Here is a 20799-nt window from a genome sequence, read left to right on the forward strand (position 1 = left end):
GAGGAGTAGTGGGAGGGGCAGTGACACCACTAGCACTTTCCCCCCAAATCACCCCCTCCTATGACTAGATTGCAAAAGACAGTACTTAAAGCCACCAAAGAAGGCCAGAATTTAAGTGATTTGCAATTGGAAATGTATCCAGTGATTCAAGAGTTTGACTCTTCAGGTCAAGAAAGTAGAAGATACATCCTTTTTGATATAGAAATCCTTAAATACCTGAAAAAGGCTTGCACCCTTTATGAGGCTACATCAGCTTATGTTAAGATGTTATTACAGAATTTGGCTTATGAAATCTTACCCCCTAGGGACTGGAAATCTATAGCAAGGACATGCTTAGAACTTGGACAAAACTTATTGTGGCTTTCTGAATATAGTGAGCTCTGTAGGATACAAGCCCAATAAAATAGTCATAGTGGAATTAATCCTCTCACCTCTGACCAACTAATAGGTGTAGGTTCTTATGCAGAAATTTCAGTACAGATTAATTACCCCTTAGCAGCTTATGGGCAAATTGCTGCTGCTGCTATCAAAGCATGGACTTCGCTCCCCAATAAAAATGACAAGGGTAAAGCCTTCACAAAAATAATACAAGGGCCAAATGAACCCTTTGCTGATTTTGTGGGACATCTGCAGACAGCTGTCGTATGAACTAATGGTGAAAATGCACTAACAGACACTATAAGGCAACTTGCTAAAGAAAATGCTAATGAGGTTTGTAAAAGAATTATACTAGGACTGTGCAAGGATGCTCCTTTAGAGGAGATCATAAGACGCTGTGCCACAGTGGGCACAAATCCCTTTTATAGCCAGGTTATGATGCAGACTTCCCAAAATCCAAACATGGGAAGACAAGGTCCCTTTTGGTAAGGGATTTCCAGAGAGACTTGTCAATGCTTTCAATGTGGTAAAGTAGGACATCTGAAAGTTCAATGTTGGCATAGAGACAGAATGAGAAAACAGGGTGGGAGAATAAGACCCAATACCCCATGTCCAAAATGCAACAGAGGTTTCCATTGGGACTCAGAATGTAGACTGATTCAGAGAAACGGGATGAGGGACCCAGCCCCAGGGCCCAAGACAAAAACACTTGGGGCATGATGGCAGCCGATGCTACACCCAGAGAGTGTCTAAAAGTCCATTACCCAGGTATGGCCAATCAGCCAGGAAGCCATATGAGGGGAGAAGGGAATTATACTATCAACCAGCCAGAAAACAATCTGATGGGAGAAAGAGATTACAACTGGGGAGAATAGAGTTGTATGCCACTGGGACAACTGAGATACTCCCTGGAGTATCCTGTCCAACTTATGGATTCCTTAACTCCAGGCACAGTAGGCTTGACCATTTCTCCTCCTGAGAGCACTTACAAAACATACTGATGTGGGAAACTGGGGAATGTGTAGATAATATCCCAGTCACTAATACAGGTAGGCGATGTGTGACTTATCAACCAGGAGAAGTAGTAGCATCAGATTTACTAATACAGATTCCTAATAAGCAATCTGGTGATAGTCGCCCAGATTCTGACTCCGAGCAACGAAATCCAGGAATATACTCGACAGCAACTGTGACAGCTGACCTACTTATGCTCATTATCTATATAAATGGCATACAATTAGAAGGATTGGTAGACACAGGTGCAGATTGTACAATCATTAGAGGTGCCAACTGGCCCAGTCACTGGCCAAAGATTAAGGCAGACACCTACATGTCTGGTGTAGGGGGATCAATAGCAGCTGAAATTAGTGCTACCCCTTTGAGATGGATATTTGAAGATGAAGCAGGAGTTTTTACTCTTTTTATAGGTGAAAAAAATCCCCCTCAATCTGTGGGGAAGAGACATTTTACAACAATTAGGATTAAAAATGAGTACTTCGGTTTTTTAGGCAGGGTTGATGTTGAAGGCCTGCCAACACTTTCACCTGTTCCTATCCAACGGAAAACTGATACACCAGTGTGGATAGAACAGTGGCCCTTAGCCAAAGATAAAATTCAGGGCTTATTGGTACAGGAGCAACTTGACCAAGGACACTTAGAACCTTCTCTAAGTCCTTGGAATTCCCCAGTATTTGTTGTAAGAAAGAAATCTGGAAAATGGAGGATGTTAACTGATTTAAGAAAGGTAAATGAGCAGATGGAAACTATGGGAACTCTTCAGCCTGGGCTTCCATCTCCTACTCAATTGCCTAGAGAATATCCTCTTTGGGTTATAGACATTAAGGATTGTTTCTATTCTATCCCTCTAGATAAGGAGGATATGAAAAGATTTGCCTTTTCAGTGTCCAGTGTTAACTTAGCTGAGCCTTACAAAAGATATGAATGGACAGTTTTGCCACAGGGAATGAAAAATAGCCCTACTATGTGTCTAATGTCTGTTGCTGCTACTTTTACTCCAGTAAGAAAAGCATTTCCAAAAGTTATGTTATTACATAACATGGATGATATATTGGGATGTGCACCTGAGGAACAAATGTTAGAAGCATGTCTACGAAAGACCATAGAAACACTAAGATACTACAAATTGCACATAGCTCCAGAAAAAATTCAAAGAAATGCTCCTTTTATTTATATTTATATTTAGGATATGAAGTATATCTAAGGTGCTTACAGTACAAAAACTTTCCTTAAGAACAGAGAAGCTAAACACCTTAAATGATTTTCAGAAATTGATAGGAGATATCCAATGGATGTGTCCAGTGTTAGGCTTGACTATCTATCAATTACAACCATTATATGACATTTTAAGGGGAAACAGTGCTTTAAACTCCCTACGCCAGCTTACAAAAGAAGTTCAAGAGGCTTTGAGAGAAGTTGAACTGGCTTTATTCAATATGATTGAAAGAGTCACTCAAAAATCCTTGGAAATATCAGGTTTTGCTACACAAGAGATACCCACAATAGTCCTTCATCAAGGAGACAGTGTGATAGAGTGGGTGAATCTCTCGGCACAACCAGAACAAAGCCTTACTCCTTACCTAGTGCTGGTGGCTAGAATTCTATTAAAGGCCATTAAGCAAGCAGTGCAATTATCTGGGATAAGACCTGACAAGATATACACCTTTTATACTAATATACAAACTAATGTATTCGGTGAAACCATCCCAGAGTAGCAAATTTTATTGGCCATGGCTCCAAATTTTGCACACGGGTCTCCATTAAAGATAACCAGGCTATTACATAATTGGTGATGGATTCTTGAAGAGAAGATTTCTTAAGTTCCTCTTAAAGGACCAACTATCTTTATAGATGCATCAAAACATAATATTTGTGCTGTATACTTTCGTGACTTAACTATAAAGAGAGTAGTCAAAACTCCTTTTCAATCAACTCAGCAAAATGAATTGTATGCAATCATTCTAGCTCTTACTTATTATCCAGGAGATATAAATATAATATCTGATTTGGCTTATTCAGTAGGTGTGATACAAAGAATTGCCACAGCCCAAATAAAATCTGTAGCCTCTAATATAGATCAGCTCTTCAAGGAACTTCAAGAGCAAGTGAGAAAGCATCTAAATAAGATTTATATCTTGCATGTCCACTCACATAATGGACTTCCAGGTCCTATTTTTGATGGTAATTCAAAGGCAGATAGCCTTCTAACTATGCTGGCCAATACTACTTTATTTCAAGAAGCCCAAGAATCTCATTTTAAATATCATCAGGCTGCTTGAGCTTAAAGTTTGCAATTTGGAATAACAAGAGAGGAAGCAAGGAGCATAGTAAAAGCCTGTACAGCTTGTCTTCCTTTCCATGCTGCCTTCAGGGAAAAACCCTCGTGGTTTGAGACCCAATGAAATTTGGCAAGTGGATGTGGCCCATTATAAATCTTTTGGTCGTCTGTCTTTTATCCATGTTGTGGTAGACACATTTTCAGGATTCACCTTTGCAATACCAGCAGCAAAAGAGACAGCCTGAACAGGCACTGAATTCCTTATATAAGCATTTGCATTTATGGGTGTGCCACAAGCCATAAAAACAGACAATGGATCTACATATACTTCTAAACATTTTGCACACTTTTGTGTACAATATAAGATTTTACACACCACTGGCATACCCTTTAATCCTCAAGGACAGGCAATAGTAGAGAGGAGAAAGAGAGACATTAAGACGCTCCTTCAAAAACAAAAGACAGGGGGAGCCACAGGTAACACTAGAGAACTTCTAAATCTAGTTCTTTATACTATTAATTTCTTGATTTTTGACAGAGATGCACTGGCTCCAGCTATAACCCATCGGAAGGGCAGTGTCCAGTGCGAGCAGCTCCACTATCTTTAGATAATCTCCAGGTGATGTGGAGAGACCCAGAAAGTGGTGAATGGAAGAGACCAGATAGGTTAACTGCTTGGGGGAGAGGGTTTGCTTGTATCTCCACAAATGGAGAAGGAATCAGATGGGTGCCAACAAGCTGTATTTGCCTTGTCCATTGGAGAGAGATGGAGTAGAACCTTGAAACAAAGGAGAAGACCCAAGAAACATCGGATGGTTCCGTTGCTGACTGTACCCACCACTGAAAGGGCATGGCAGTTATGGTGTTTGACTCATGGACATCAAAAATTGTTAGACTTCAAAACCCTCAAGAATCAATGGATTTTCTGAGACATGATAAGATTGTTGTAGGACCCCAAAACCCTTAGGAATCATTGGATTCTCTGAGATATGATAAGACTATTGTAGGACTTGAAAACCCTCAGGAATCATTGGATTTTCTGAGAAATGATAAGACTGTTGCAGGACTTCAAAATCTGCGGGATCCTTGGATTCCCTAACACATGAAAAGACTGTTGCAGGACTTCAAAAACTTGTGGGGATCATTGGATTCCCTGACACGTGAAGCAATGCACAACAGATTGGCTTTGGACTATTTCTTGGCTGCTGAAGAAGGCGTATGTGTGACTGTTGTTTAAATACCCTCCTTCTAGAACTTCTGGAAATCTCCGATAATACCATATTAATTTATATTGTTTGTTATATCACTACTTGCATATACAATTCATGTTTATTGCACCACATTTTGCCTACACTGGTTGTGGGGAGAGTCATTACTAATACCCTGTGTGTTATTCCTATGTGCTTGTGTAATACTTCGCATGCTGATGGGATTGTGCATACCTGTTTCTAATAAGAGCATTCAGCTCAGAAACCCGCTAGCAATCCTCACTTCCTTTTGGTGCTTTTCATCTCCCTTCCTGAGATGTCAGGGAGTATGTGATCATCTCCTTTTTAGTGCTTTCACCTCCCTTCCTGAGAAGTCGGAGGGGTATGATCACCTCCTTTTTGGTGTTTTCACGTCTTTTCCTGAGAAGTCAGGGAGGGTGTGATCACCTCCTTTTGGGGGCTCTCACCATCCTGAGAAGTCAGGGATGATGTGACCAACTGTTTTCTAAAACAAAAGAAAGCGGGAGATGTAGAGGGCTGAAACTATTGAGTTGATGCACTGAGGTCAGGACAGCCAAGCACTTGAGGCTAATTACCAATTGGACAATACTCTATGGGAATATGCTTAGAAAATAGTCCTTTCCACTATCTGTGCTGGCTCAATGATTGGTATTTACAGAGGATTGTATAAGGGACTAGGGGGTGGAGTATGATAAGCCAGAGTCACTCTTTGGCAGGTAGACAAGGGAGAAGGTGGTTGTGGAGATTCTGCTTCCATCCTGTTCAATCCTGCGTCTAAAGACCAAGAATAAAGACAGATTTTTGTTTATCCTGCCTCTGGCTGATTCTGGGGTGTCCTGGGTGCTAGCACAGTCATCACAAATGTAGTCTTCCACTGGAGTAGAAAATGGCCAACCATTTCACATATTTCTGCCAAAAAAACCAAAAACAAAAACAAAAAAAACCTCCATGGACCTTATGGTCCACAAAATCATAAAGAGCTAGAAATGATTGAATGGCTAAACAACAGTGTCTTTCTAACTTCCATTCTATTTCCCTTCTTAAGATTCTCTGAACAGAATTAATCTAACCTCAAGATCTTGATGATGTGTGTGATGTACTTTTATTTAATTTCCTCAATATTGTATGAAGATGTTAAGGTTTTGATGGGACACATTTCTATCATATGTATGTTCCCTATTAGAATGCTAGCACTGTATTATCCTATAGCTTCCTTCAAGTGCTTAAGTAAATTATTTTTTCAACTGTAGATTTTTGGATCTCTCCTTCAAAATTCCTTCTTGAGATGTGAGAAATGAGGGTTGAGAGATCCCCTAATAGCAATGGGGTCCCCTTGGCTGGTTGTAGGCTTTGCAAAATAATTCGCAAACCCCAAAGAATATAGGCATGAGGTTTGTGGCAAAAATGGGTTTATTACACTGAGAAGAAAATATTGTCATCAGTAGACAAAGTCCTGTTAGGATTATTTGCAAAGGTCTGGGCACACAGGATTTGATTTCATTGGTTTTTTTTTTTTTTTTTTTTTTTTTGGCTGCCCTGAGCTAGGGACCTTTCAATAGAGGGTGGTGATTATGTCCCAGTCCAAGATCTTCAATTGAATAGTAGGAGGAGATTACTTATCTGGGAGTTTCTCCTATAAACAGGAGGGTGGAGCCCCTCCCAAAGGCTGGGAGGGGTTTCGATTCAGTGCCTTTCCAACCCTTCCCCTTCAAAGATCAAGGGGTCAGTTTACATCATTTTCATTAGGAATATTTGAAATTGTTTAATTAAATATCCTTTTTTCCCTCTATAGGTTTATATTGATCTTTGCAGTTCAAGTTATTCTTGGTTGTAAACCTATATTTTTTGTCTTTTTGGAATATTTTGTTCCAATATTTCCTCTTGTTTTAAGTAGAAATAGCTATGTCTTATGGGATCCTGGCTTTGTTTCCTTGGCATGTGAATTGCTACTTTCTGGATTCTTGTACTGTTTTTCTTTTCTTTTCTTTCTTTCTTTCTTCTTCTTTTTTTTGGGGGGAGGAGGGTTCTAGAGCACAAGAACTCAAAATTTTGGCTATCATATTACAAGGACTATTCTTCTGGAGGGTTTTTTTTTTTTTTTTTTTTTTTTTTTAGGAACTTTTCCTTATAGAAAGCTACTAATAGCTGTCAGTAGATTCTGTTTATTTGTAACATGATTTCTTTATTTTTCAGGGAGTTCGATGATTCTAAAATGATCTCTCCCTGGCTTGTTTTTTAGGTCAGTTGTTTTGGTTTTTAATATTGGACAGCTTATACTTTCTTTTATCTTATAAAATGTTGATTCCAATCTAATGTTTCTTGTAGTCTTATTAGAGTCACCAGTTCTGTTTGGTCTATTTTAGGTTGTAGGGATTTCATTGATTTGGTAAGGTTTACTATTTTTTCTTCTTAATTTCTTGTTTTCTTTCTAATTCTTTCTTCAAGAACATTCCTTTTTAAGATTTCTTCATTAATTCTAAATACTCATATGGTCATTGTAAAAAAATCTATGTCTTTTTATTATGAGTCTCTACTTACAGTTGTTAGAGATTTGTAACAATTTTTTGATACTGGTCAGTATTTTCTCTAGCTTTAGTTTTTGAATTGAGCCTGGCTCTGTGTCTTATTGCACTTTTATGTGGGGGGGATGAAACTTGTTTGTTTTTACCTGGGTCCTCTGGGTTTCTTTTCCAACCTCCTTTTCCTTGAATTAATAACACCAGATATTATTCCCTTCCCCAGATCTTTGATGTTCTGAGTTCTGGATCTTTATGACTTCCTCTGTGGTGCTTTAGGAGGTGTGTTAGTGATTTTATGGCCTGTGCATCTGGGTTACCCAGATTTGAGTATTGTCCCACAATACGGTCTGACAAAGGCTAATTCTTGCCAAGTACTACTTTCTGGGGCTTCCAAAATCTTTATCCTGGGATTTTCTGAGCTCTCTTACACTTTTTCAGGAAAGCTCACTGCTCTGGTCATTTCTGGAAGCAGAGCCTTGCTGGTTACCTAAATCCTGTTTCAGGTCATAAAAATACTAAATTTGCTATCACGGCATTCTGGCTTCTGAATGACTCTTGTTATAATTTTTTTTTTTTTGAGGCAATTGGAGTGAAATAAGTGACTTGCTAGGTCACATAGCTAGTATGCATCTGAGGCCCTTTTTGAACTCATGTCTTCCTGATTCCAGGGTCCACTATACCACCGAGCTACCCCAGCTGACTTTTTAAAAATACAATTCTGGGGAAGAAGTCTGGGATAGAAATTTTCTTGTGCATTTCCTGATCATTATTTATTCTAGTACAAACTTCAGAGTTTTTCTGTAGTTAATGTGAAGAAACTGGCAAGCTTACTACATATCTAGTAACATCCTGGGAATTATGTCTTCTGTATTGGTTTTTTCACCTATTGGAAAATGAAATTCCCATTCAAAGTAGTTAAGAAATTATCAGCTTTTATGCTCTTGATAAAGAAGGAATAACAGCAAAAAATTTATGTCTGGATAATTTAAAGTTCCACCAAATATATTATTCATTTGTTCTAGGTTTTTGATAAGTTTCCCAAATTGTCATCTATTTTCTCTTAATATTCCAGTGTTCTGTAGTATACTCTAATCACAAAATCACTTCTTTTTTCTTTCATTGATTTTCACCCAAATATTGTTTTTCTGTTTTTCCACTTTGATCATTAGATTTTCTTAGACAAATATGCCTTATACAATATTATTCTACCTCTCCTTTTGCCCACTGAGTTTCTTTTGAATAAGTTACAACCATGTAGATCCAAAGTCCAATCATTGCATATTTACCAAGTCTTAGAGATATCTATCTAGGAAGAAAAATTGTTCCCTTCACTTAAGACCTTTAGTTCCTTCTGGTTACCTCAAATTTGGGTATTTGTGTTATTAACATTTAAGACCATGTATTAAACTACTTGTTTTTTCCTTGGATTTAGTCACCAGTAAACTTCTGAGTATCTCAACTACTATTCTTTCTTTATTGTATCTACTCCCTATGTATCTAGCCTGGGGAAATAATCCTAGGCAGTTTTTTCCTTCAATTATTAGAATTATTGGGATATTGGTTTCCTAATATAAGGAAATTGTTGGGTTAAAAGGACTTTGATTTAAACTAAAGAGAAGTTTAAATTAAATTTATAGTTTATACATAAAGTTTAAATTAAGTTTTAATTGAAATTAAAACCCTTTTGACTCAATAATTTCTATAATCAAGCCCTTTATCCTAATAATTCATTTGAAGACTACCGTGAGAGCATTATGAAAACAAACCAAAAACCCTTTTGACTAAAATATTTTTCTAGCAGTGTTATTTGTAATTCCAAAAAAAATGTTCAACAGTAGTAGAACAGTTAAACAAAATATGGCACAATAAATGTAACATAGGAGATGTATTTAAAAATTGAATTTCAAAGGAATTTTATAAAATAATACAGTTTAAAAAAAGGTAAATTAAGTATGATGATACATAATGACCATAAAAGGAAAAATAAACGGGAATGAATGAACCTAGAATTCTAATGGAGACAAAGGAAGAGAATGAAAAAAGTTATCATAATTTAAGCATTGAAATTTAAAATAAATATATTAACATATTTAATGTATTAGTTGTAAATGTAAACATAAATAGTTGTAAAGTCCATTAATTGGTTGTATTCATGCTTAAAATTAAGTTAATATGGGGCAGCTAGGTGGCGCAGTGGATAGAGCACCAGCCCTGAAGTCAGGAGGACCTGAGTTCAAATCTGGTCTCAGACACTGTCTAGCTGTGTGACCCTGGGCAAGTCACTTAACCCCAATTGCCTAAAAAAAAAAAAAAAAAAAAAAAAAATTAAGTTAATATTACAAAAAGATTGCTTTTGGAAGTAAAGAATCTTCTCAATACCCTATTTATACATGTTCTTCAGTTTATATATAAATATTTATGTTCTGAAAAATATTAAAAATTGGGCACATTACCTCATAATATTTACTTACTATATCAGCATCCTAAAACCCCTCTGCTGTCATGGTGTAGAGGTAACCCTGGGTCTTTGAATTGTAAGTGAATCACATACTCAGTTACATCCAAATGAGCTAGGAGATTTGGAGCATGCCTCAGTGATAGAATGTAGGTTTGTTGGCTGAAGGTGAACCTTACTAAGTTTGGAGATATTCAGCATCAGGTGCATTGCAGAGCGACTAATTATTTTGACAAGAGAAACTTTGTGAAACCATCTACAAAGCCTAGTGGTTGTGATCTGCATCATTCATTCATTCATAAAGATAAGGTGTTTATAATGATGAAATCAGACTCTTAGAGTATTTAGTGTGCTAAAAATAGTTTTGAAAGAGTAACCAAGTCCCACAAAAATTCCATATTCGAGTGTTGTAGAAGCAATCTCAACACAGGTAAAGCTAGTTTTTTTCTTAAATTGTATTGAACTGTGTATGAAACTTAAATGGCCTATAGGAGAAAGGCTCAGATTGATGTGATGAACACTGAAACTGTCTCTCTCTCTGACTTTGGGGGGAATGCTTGGGAAACTCCTTGAACTCTCGGAGAAGCTCTCCACTGAGAGACCCACCCTAAGGAATCAAGATAAAGTGGTTTCATTCTGTTTATCTTGATGGGACTAGTTGAATCCAGGACCACTCCTCCTTAGTCCAAGCTGGAGTGCTAGATTTCTATCAATCTCTATTGAGTTGGAGATTAGTACAGGGATACTCATTCAAATGGGAAATTTCTATTCAATTTGAGAAGACTTCAGTATGATTTCAACTCAAACTGCACTCAGCCCCTAGCTAAAGTTTCAAATTATAAAAAGAGGCAACTTGACGCATTTCCTTGCAGAGGACCCTCTGCTTGCTGAGAAGTCATTCTCTTTTCATTGTTAATCTCTCTTTATCTCTCTCACCTATTTCCCTAACAGAACCACACCCCTCTTTATCTCTCTGTTGGGATTTCTCTGTTAGGAACTTTGCCTTACCTCTGAGGAAATCAGCCTTCCTAGCAAGGGCTGGCTTTTCAGTTCTAACAATAAACTTCTTTTGCCAGTCTAACTTTTTGGGTTCGCAAATTCTTTTACAAAGGACCCACTTGAATAAGAAATCTCCATATTATTAATAAGTTCATTTCAAATCATTGTAAGAACGTGACTTTCCCCATGTGAACCCAATCTCCATATGAACCATATGAACCTAATCAAGGTAAGATGTGACTTCTCCTGTGAAAACTTGACTATTCCCTAACCCATAAGAACAGGTGTTTTAGCTCTTTCTCCTGTGAGAATGTGACCATTCTCTCACCCATAAAAGCATATGTTTTAGCTCCTTCTCCCGTGAGAACTTGACCATTTTTAACTTATAAGCTGGGAACGTACAACATGTGTTTTAGCTCCAAATACATGATTCCAAGAACTCGCCACTCCTTGGAACAGTTGCTGTCAATAAGGACTGGCCCTCTTGTTGGTGCAACACCTGACTACAACCACCTGGAACCCTTGTTGGTACTTCCCTGTCTTATATGATGTCTTTATTTGGCTCAGAGCCTCGCCCACGGAGATGACGATCTGCCTGGAACCCACTTTTCCCGATTGAGTTTGAAGGCTGCAGAATGGGGCCCCCAGCCACTTTAGAGCTCCCTCGAATCAGTGATGTACTTTCTTTCTTTTTCCTCTATCCTAATCATAATCCTCATTATTCTTTGTCTTTTACGTATTATTTGCTGTATTGGTTGTTATTGTAAGCATTCTATTCTGTGTATTGTATAATTAAATTTTACTTTCACTTTGATTGAGTCCGAGAGCATCATTAATAGGAGCGGATCCGAACTTTTCCCTAAAATCACAGAACACTGCTCCAACCAGAGTTGCTCCCACAACTCTCTGCCTTGCACCAAACTTCATTAAGATTACTGATATAGTTTCTAGGTAAGCTAAATTTAAAAACACATCAGAAAAAAAAAAAAAAACAGTACAGGAGAGGTTAGTAGCTCCTCCCTCTGATGTGACATCTTTATGATATTCAGAGGAGCACTTCACCTAAACTGAGGCTAGAAAGCTGTGCCTGAATGAGTCAATACTAGAAAGCCTTCCTGAATATACTTTCCATGGTGTGGATAAAACTTAACTTGGCTAAGTATTAGGTGACAAAATATTTTTGTCGACATTTCTTCTCATCCTGAATCACCAGACTAGTCTGCCCTCCAACATCTTAGGATCAGCTGAAAACGATCCATCAGCATAGGTTCCTTAAAATGGAAGAAGAGTGAGTGGAGGAAGGTGAGTTCTGGGTGAGTGGGGGTCCTGATGTGTACCTTGTGGCCTCTGGAGTTGTGGTAGTGCTGATCACACAATGGAGACATCCTCCACTGACCAGATGAGAAAGAAACTTGTGGACATTTAGAAGTAAGGCACAGCTATGTGGCAGACAACTTGGAGAGAGGAACACTTAAGTAAGCTCTTATCCTGTGTCAGATAATATTGTCTATGTGATTATGGGAAAGTCCTGTAATCTCTCTCTGCCCTCAATTTACCCATCCATAAAATGAAAATATTACCTATCTTATAGGGTTATTATGAGAATAACTGAGATAATACATGTAAAATACTTTGCAATCCTTTAAGCTTTATCCAAAGCTTATATATTAGCTGATTATTAGACACAGATATGAATATCCTCTGAATCTTTTAAGAAGCAATAAACTGAGAAAATATCTTTACAGTTAAAGTTCTGAAAAAGGCCTCATTTCCAAAATATAGAAAGGATTGACTTAAATTTATAAGAAATCAAGCCATTCTCCAATTGCTAAATGGTCAAAGGATATAAACAGATAATTTTCAGATGATGAAATTGAAACTATTACCACTCATATGAAAGAATGTTCCAAATCACTATTGATCAGAGAAATGCAAATTAAGACAACTCTGAGATACCATTACACACCTGTCATCTTGGCTAAGATGACAGGAAAAAATAATGATGAATGTTGCAGGAGATGCAAGAAAACTGGGACACTGATGCATTGTTGGTGGAGTGGTGAACGAATCCAACCATTCTGGAGAGCAATTTGGAACTATGCTTAAAAAGTTGTCAAACTGTATATACCCTTTGATCCAACAGTGTTATTACTGGGCTTATATGCCAAAGAGATATTAAAGAAGGGAAAGGGACCCACATGTGCAAAAATGTTTGTGGCAGCCCTTTTTGTAGTGGCTAGAAACTGGAAATTGAATGGATGCCCATAAATAGGACAATGGTTGGGTAAATTGTGGTATGTGAATGTTATGGAATATTATTGTTCTGTTAAGAAATAAATGATCAGCAGGATGAATACAGAGAGGCTTAAAGAGACTTATATGAACTAATGCTAAGTGAAATGAGTAGAACCAGAAGATCATTATACACTTCAACAACAAACCTATATGAGAATCAATTCTGATGGAAGCAACAATGAGAGGATCCAATTCAGTTCCAATTGATCAATGATGGACAGAATCAGCTACACCCAGAGAAGGAACACTGGGAAATGAGTGTGGACCACAACATAGCATATACACTCTTTCTGTTATTGTTTGCTTGCATTTTTGTTTTACTTCCCAGGTTATTTTACCTTCCTTCTAAATCCGATTTTTTTCTTATGTAGCAAGACAACTGCATAAATATGTATACATATCTTGTATTTGACATATATTTTAACATATTTAACATGTATGGGACTACCTACCATCTAATGGAGGAAAGGAGGGGAAATGATGGAACAAAAGTTTTTGCAAGGGTCAATGTTGAAAAATTACCCATGCATATGTTTTGTCAATAAAAAGCTGTAATAAAAAAAAGAATCATGTCCTAAAGATGATAAAAATTACAAATTGTCAGTTGTTGAATGTGGATAACTTTTGCATTTAGAAATACAGTCATCTCGACCATCACCAGCTAAGGTAGGTCTACACCATCTCTATGAGTTTTACTTTAGGGATTGCCTAAGAATTGAGCATAATGAAATGCTTGGGATTTTTCATGTGATCTTTGAGAGACCATTGGGAACTGCATCTCAAGGACTTTTTTGACTTCTTTTGGGATAAGGGACTCGCTGGATTTAAGAACCCACTGAAAAAGGACCAGCTTGTTCTCTTCAGGCCTCACACCTGCTTCTAGCTGGAGAATTGTCAGGATCAAGGAACTTTGGTCCAATTGAATCAATGCTGCATTCTCAATAGATACTTGGCATGCTATGGTCAAGAAATTACCTCTTGATTAATAGTGGCAGCTTGTTTCATTTATTTCCAATCCCCAAATTAAACTATTGGACTAGTGCAATCAGGAAACACGCCTGGTTTACAACATACAGAAACAGATGACTATCATTTTTTACATTTTAATTCTTTCTAAATCTCCTATATTAAAAATATATAGGCATCTCCATTTTTATTTTTTAAAAAATTGAAATGGATGAAAACCAATCTAATTAAAGGGTTGAATTAAGAGATAATTACTTATCCTCAAAAAGAGTTTATTTCCTTTATCAATGAATAACAGTAACAAAAAGCATTCATCACCAAGTTACTTTAAAAAGCTAAGTACTTTTAACTTAAATATAGTGCAGCTTGTTGATCTCTAAGTTGTAGATACCCCCTCCAGCAATGCAAAATCTAGCCCATTCATATTCTTCACCTATAAGGTGCTTCTGTGGTCACCAGCAAATCTGCCCCTGGGAAGCAACACTCTAGTAATTTATTTTAAATCTAATCTAATCCAACAAACCTTGATTAAGTGCCTTCTCTAATCAGGGCATTATGGACAGGGATACAAAGACAAAATGAAAAATGTTATTCACAGGATCATCAATTTACAACAAATAGGAAGGAACTCAGTCTTTAGATTATCCTTCCTACTCCATTTGAGAAAACTAGGCTTGGGGAAATAATGTGTCCTAAGAATATGCCTATATAGACTTACTGATACTGAATATTGTGGAGCTTTTTTTTTTTTCTCTCTACTTTTTGGTTATTAATAGACCAATTTAAGAAACTTCTTTTTTCTAGTTGCTCACTTTTTGTGATTCATTTAAGTATGATTAGCATGGTCTTCTATAAGAAAGCTTCTAAAACTTTTTTTTGTCCTTTATTTTAATACACAAAGTAGCATTGAAGCAGGTTGTGGTCCCATTAAAAAACTATTTCCTATTGATCTGTGATTCTTTTCAGATTCTCAGCCTCTCTTGGCTGAGGCATATCCTCCCTAGATGAGTTGTCTTTCTAGGATGCTAGGGCCTTGGATTCAATTACAAATCCTGGTCCAGAAGCATCCCTTTAAATTCCAATAGGAGATCTGGGCTATCCCAGCCCCGACTGAGTCTGAACCAACTTGGGCTGTCCCAGCCCCCACTAGGTCTGGCTTGCTTGGAATGCCTCAGCCCCAGCTGGTTCTGACCTGCTTGGGCTATACCAGCCTCCACCCCAATATAATAGTTTCCATCAACAAAGGTCTTTTGCAGATGGACCTTGGTAGCTCCCTTTACTGCCAGGGCCTTCTGTCCACGGAGAACTTCAATCTCAGTGCAAAACTCCATTTTTCATAGGTCTGCCACTATAGACTTCTATAGAAGTCAGTCTCTTGGTAAACTGATTTCTATCTAACAATAAACTTTCATTTTGCAAGTTTAGCTTATATGCTCTCTTTCTCTCTCTCTTTTTAAATAGCTTTTTATTTACAAATTATATGTATGGGTACTTTTACAGCATTGACAATTGCCAAGCCTTTTGTTCCAATTTTTCCCCTCCTTCCCCCCCCCCCAACCCTCCCCTAGATGGCAGGGTGACCAGTAGATGTTAAATATATGAAAGTATAAATTAGATACACAATAAGTATACATGACCAAACTGTTAATTTTGCTGTACAAAAAGAATCGGACTCTGAAATATTGTACAATTAGCCTGTGAAGGAAATCCAAAATGCAGGCAGACAAAAATATAGGAATTGGGAATTCAATGTAATGATTCTTAGTCATCTCCCAGAGTTCTTTTGCTGGGTGTAGCTGGTTAAGTTCATTACTGCTCCACTGGAACTGATTTGGTTCATCTCATTGCTGAAGATGGCCAGGTCCATCAGAATTGATCATCATATAGTATTGTTGTTGAAGTACATAATGATCTCCTGGACCTGCTTGTTTCACTCAGCATCAGTTTGTATAAGTCTCTCCAGGTCTTTCTGAAATCATCCCACTGGTCATTTCTTACCGAACAATAATATTCCATAATATTCATATACCACAATTTATTCAGCCATTCTCCAATTGATGGGCATCTACTCAGTTTCCAGTTTCTGGCCACTACAAACAGGGCTGCCACAAACATTCGTGCACATACAGATCCCTTTCCCTTCTTTATGATATATACTCTCTTATAATTATATTATCATAGGTGGGAATCTTAAAGAACTGCATTAAGTCCTAAGTACATGTACTGAACTAAAGAACTATTAAGTATCATGCTAAACTAAACAACCATTGTCTTTATCAATTTCACTGACTTAATATCTTGTAAGAATCCTTGTTTTGAGGGAATTCCAGCCAAGATGGCAGATAGGAGGCACAAAGCTGTGTAAGCTCCGTGTTTTCTTTCAGAATTCATCTCATGACAAGCCTCTGAATTAATGCTTGACTGAAAAAAACCCCCACAAATTGTTACCAAGACAAGACATCCTTGTAATTTTCCAGGAAAGGATTGTTTTTGCTCGAATGTGGGGACGGATTTAGATCGGGCGCAGGCTGATGGCAGGCAGTGGCAGGGAGAGCATGGGAAGCAGCTCACAGTTGAGCAGGCCAGAGAAGGGTGGGGTATGATCTCTGCTGTCTCTGCGGGGAGAGCTTTGCTATAGGATTGGATACTTTGTCCTTGCAGCAAGCCAGTAGCCCAGCAGAGAAACTAAAAACACCAAGGGTGAAGAATACAACCCCAAACAGCTGGAGTCTCTCGGGACTTGGCCATCCCTTCCCCACAGTGTCTCAGCATGCTCTCGGAGTCTCAGAGAGCAGGTGCAGCACAGCCATTGCTGTCTTGCTAGTGCCTCCCTGCTGCCCCCACCCCCGGCCCCAGTCTGTAGAGGAAGCTCAGTAACACCATCCAGACCCTCCCCCCAAAAAAGCAGATTCCATTTGGTTTTTTTTTTTTCCTTTTTTTCTTTGCTAGTTTTTCTTTGATTCTTCTCTGACAAAATGAGCAAAAAATTGAAAAGGACCTTCTATATGGATAGAGCGCATACTCTAAACCCTGGGGAGACTAAAAACAGACTGTCTCCAGCTGAATCCCCAAAGGAGGAGATCATCTGTTCCTCAGCACAGATGAATCTCATAGAAGAAGTTAAAAAGGCTCTCACAAGAGAGCTAGAAGAAAAATGGGAAAAGGAGAGGGAGGCTTGGCAAGAGAGTCTGGAGAAGTCATCCCACTCATTTAAAGACAGAGTGGATAAAGAAATCAAATCCTTGAGAAATAGAATTAGTGAACTGGAAACAGAAAATAGCTCTCTAAAGAATAAAATTGGCGAAATGGAAAAAATTTCCATAGAACAAAACAACTCAATTGGACAATTAGAAAAAGATAGTAAAAAAGTGAATGAAGAAAATACTTCATTGGAAATATGAATCAAACAAATGGAATTGAATGACTCGAGGAGACAACAAGAATCAGTCAAGCAAAACCAAAAAAATCAAACAATGGAAAAAATATGAAATACCTTCTTGGGAAAACAACAGACTTGGAAAATAGATCCAGGAGAGACAATCTGAGAATTATTGGACTCCCAGAAAAATATAATGAAAAATAGAGCCTGGACACTATTTTCCAGGAAATTATCAAAGAAAACTGCCCAGAAGTCATAGAAACAGAGGGTAAAATAGACATTGAAAGAATTCATCGATCACTTACTGAAAGAGATCCTAAAATCAAAACACCAAGAAATATAGTGGCCAAATACCAGAACCCTCAGGTAAAGGAAAAAATACTGCAAGCATCTAGAAAAACCCAATTCAAATATAGAGGAGCCATAACAAGGATTACCCAGGATCTAGCAGCATCACATTAAAAGATCAAAAAGCCTGGAATATGATATTCTGAAAGGCTAAGGAATTCAGTATGCAACCAAAAATAACTTACCCAGCCAGAATGAGCATCTTTTTCCAGGGAAGAAGATGGTCATTCAACGAAATAAGCGAATTTCACCTATTTTTGATGAAAAAAACAGAACTTAACAAAAAGTTTGACCTACAAATATAGAACTCAAGAGAAACCTAAAAAGGTAAAAAGAAATCTTGGGAACTATATTTCTGCTATAAAGATGTATAAAGAATACATGTATACCTTGTTCTAGAAAGTAGAGGTGGAAAGGACATTGTGCCAGAAAAAGGGTAAAGTGGGGATACTACCGTGTTTCCCCGATAATAAGACACTGTCTTATTATTTTTTTGGACAGAAAAACACCAGAGGGCTTATTTTTCAGGGGAGGGCTTATTTTAATATACATTGACAGCAATTTTAATAAACAGGTAAATGTGAACAAAAAAAAGTACCTTTATTCAATAATGATCATGTCATCTTTTTCAACAACATCGTCAAAAGTGTCCATACCCTGAATTCCATCCTGGATGTCTTGCGCCTCTATTTCCTTCAGAAGAAGTGGACCCAATCTGTCATGTCCAGCAATATAGCTCTCTTTAAATGAACATGTCTTGTCAGGTAACCTGCTCGTAGTGCCTTGGCGACACAGCTGTCAGGAATTTTATCCCATAACTTCTTCACCCAAGTCACGACTTCTTGCAGACAGGGCTTCACAAAGTTTCCACGCTGATTTCTTTCCATTCTATTTTCAATGTAGTCATTGACTTCCATGCTCAAATGGTCCTTGAATGACTTGTTTATTGCAATATCAAGGGTCTGGAGATAGGCAGTCATTCCTGCAGGAATCATTACTTGATCTATTCTTCTCTCTGCAAGGAAGTTCTTCATTTCTTTAGCGTGTTGAGTGCTGGCTGAGTTCTTCTTTTATCCTCTAGCATGCCCCCTGAGTTCTTCTTTTATCTTCCATCATGCCTCTTTTATCCTCCATCATGCCCCCTGACTTCTTCTTTTATCCTCCATCATGCCCCCTCATTCCTGCTTACATACTGGGTTTTTATGTTGTCCTGCCTCAGCTCTCCTCCGCAGCACTGCCCTCAATGGCGCCAGCAAGCAAATCACTGGGGAAGAACAGGATGACGGTGCATACAGAGGGTACCGTAATGTAGCGTGTAGCGCAGAGGATCACCTTCACTATAGTAACAATCTCAATAGGGCCTATTTTTGGGGGAGGGCTTATTTTAGAGGAATCTTACACAGTAAGGGGGAGGGCTTATTTTCGGGATAGGTCTTATTATCGGGGAAACACGGTACATCTCACGAAGAGGCAAAGGAAACTTATTATATCTGAGAGAAAAAATGGAGGGGGATGAATATAGTGGGTATCTTACTGCCATCAGAATTGGCTTTAAGAGAAAAATTTTAGACTTATTCAATTTATGGTGAAATTTCTCCCACCTCATTGAAAAGTGAAAAGGGAAAAGTGAAAAGGGAAGGAATAAGCTAAGCAGAAGGGAATACGGAAACTGTGAGGGAAAGGAGTAAGATAGGGGGAGGAATTGTAAAGCAAGGGGAGGAATACTAAAAAGGGAGGGCTGTGAGAAGCAAGTGGTGCTCTCAAGTTTAATACTGGGAAACAGGGTAAGGGGGAAAGAAGGGAGAAAAGCATTAATAGGGGTTAACAAGATGTCAAATAATACAGAATTGGTAATTTTAACCATAAGTGTGAATGGGGTAAACTTCCCCATAAAGAGGAAGTGGTTAGCAGAATGGATTAAAAGCCAGAATCCTACAATATATTGTTTACAGGAAACACACTTGAAGCGGGGAGATACATGCAGAGTAAAGGTAAAAGGTTGGAACAGAATCTACTATGTTTCAGGTGAAGTAAAAAAAGCAGGCGTAACCATCCTGATCTCAGATCAAGCAAAAGCAAAAATTGATCTAATTAAAAGAGATAAGGAAGGGCACTATGTCTTGCTAAAGGGTAGCATAGATAATGAAGCAATATCAATATTAAACATATATGCACCAAGTGATGTAGCATCTAAATTCTTAAAAGAGAAATTAAGAGAGCTGCAAGAAGAAATAGAGAGCAAAACTATAATAGTGGGAGATCTCAACCTTGCACTCTCAGAATTAGATAAATCAAACCACAAAATAAATAAGAAAGAAGTCAAAGAGGTAAATGGAATACTAGAAAAGTTAGATATGATAGACCTCTGGAGAAAATGAAATGGAGACAGAAAGGAGTATACTTTCTTTTCAGCAGTTCATGGAACCTATACAAAAATTAACTATATATTAGGACATAAAAACCTCAAACTCAAATGCAGTAAGGCAGAAACAGTAAATGCATCCTTTTGAGACCACGATGTAATGAAAATTACATTCAACAAAAAGCGAGGGGAAAGTAGATCAAAAAATAATTGGAAACTAAATAATCTCATCCTAAAGAATGATTGGGTGAAACAGCAAATCATAGATATAATTAATAACTTCACCCAAGAAAACGACAATAATGAGATATCATACCAAAATGTGTAGGATGCAGCCAAAGCGGTAATAAGGGGAAATTTCACATCTCTAAAAGCCTATCTGCATAAAATAGAGAAAGATAAGGTCAATGAATTGGGTTTGCAACTAAAAATGCTAGAAAAGGAACAAATTAAAAACCCGCAGTCACACATTAAACTTGAAATTCTACAAATAAAAGGAGAGATCAATAAAATTGAAAGTTAAAAAACTATTGAATTAATTAATAAAACTAAGAGTTGGTTCTATGAAAAAACC

Source organism: Antechinus flavipes, chromosome 3 (assembly GCF_016432865.1).
Source record: "Antechinus flavipes isolate AdamAnt ecotype Samford, QLD, Australia chromosome 3, AdamAnt_v2, whole genome shotgun sequence".
Classification (NCBI taxonomy): domain Eukaryota; kingdom Metazoa; phylum Chordata; class Mammalia; order Dasyuromorphia; family Dasyuridae; genus Antechinus; species Antechinus flavipes.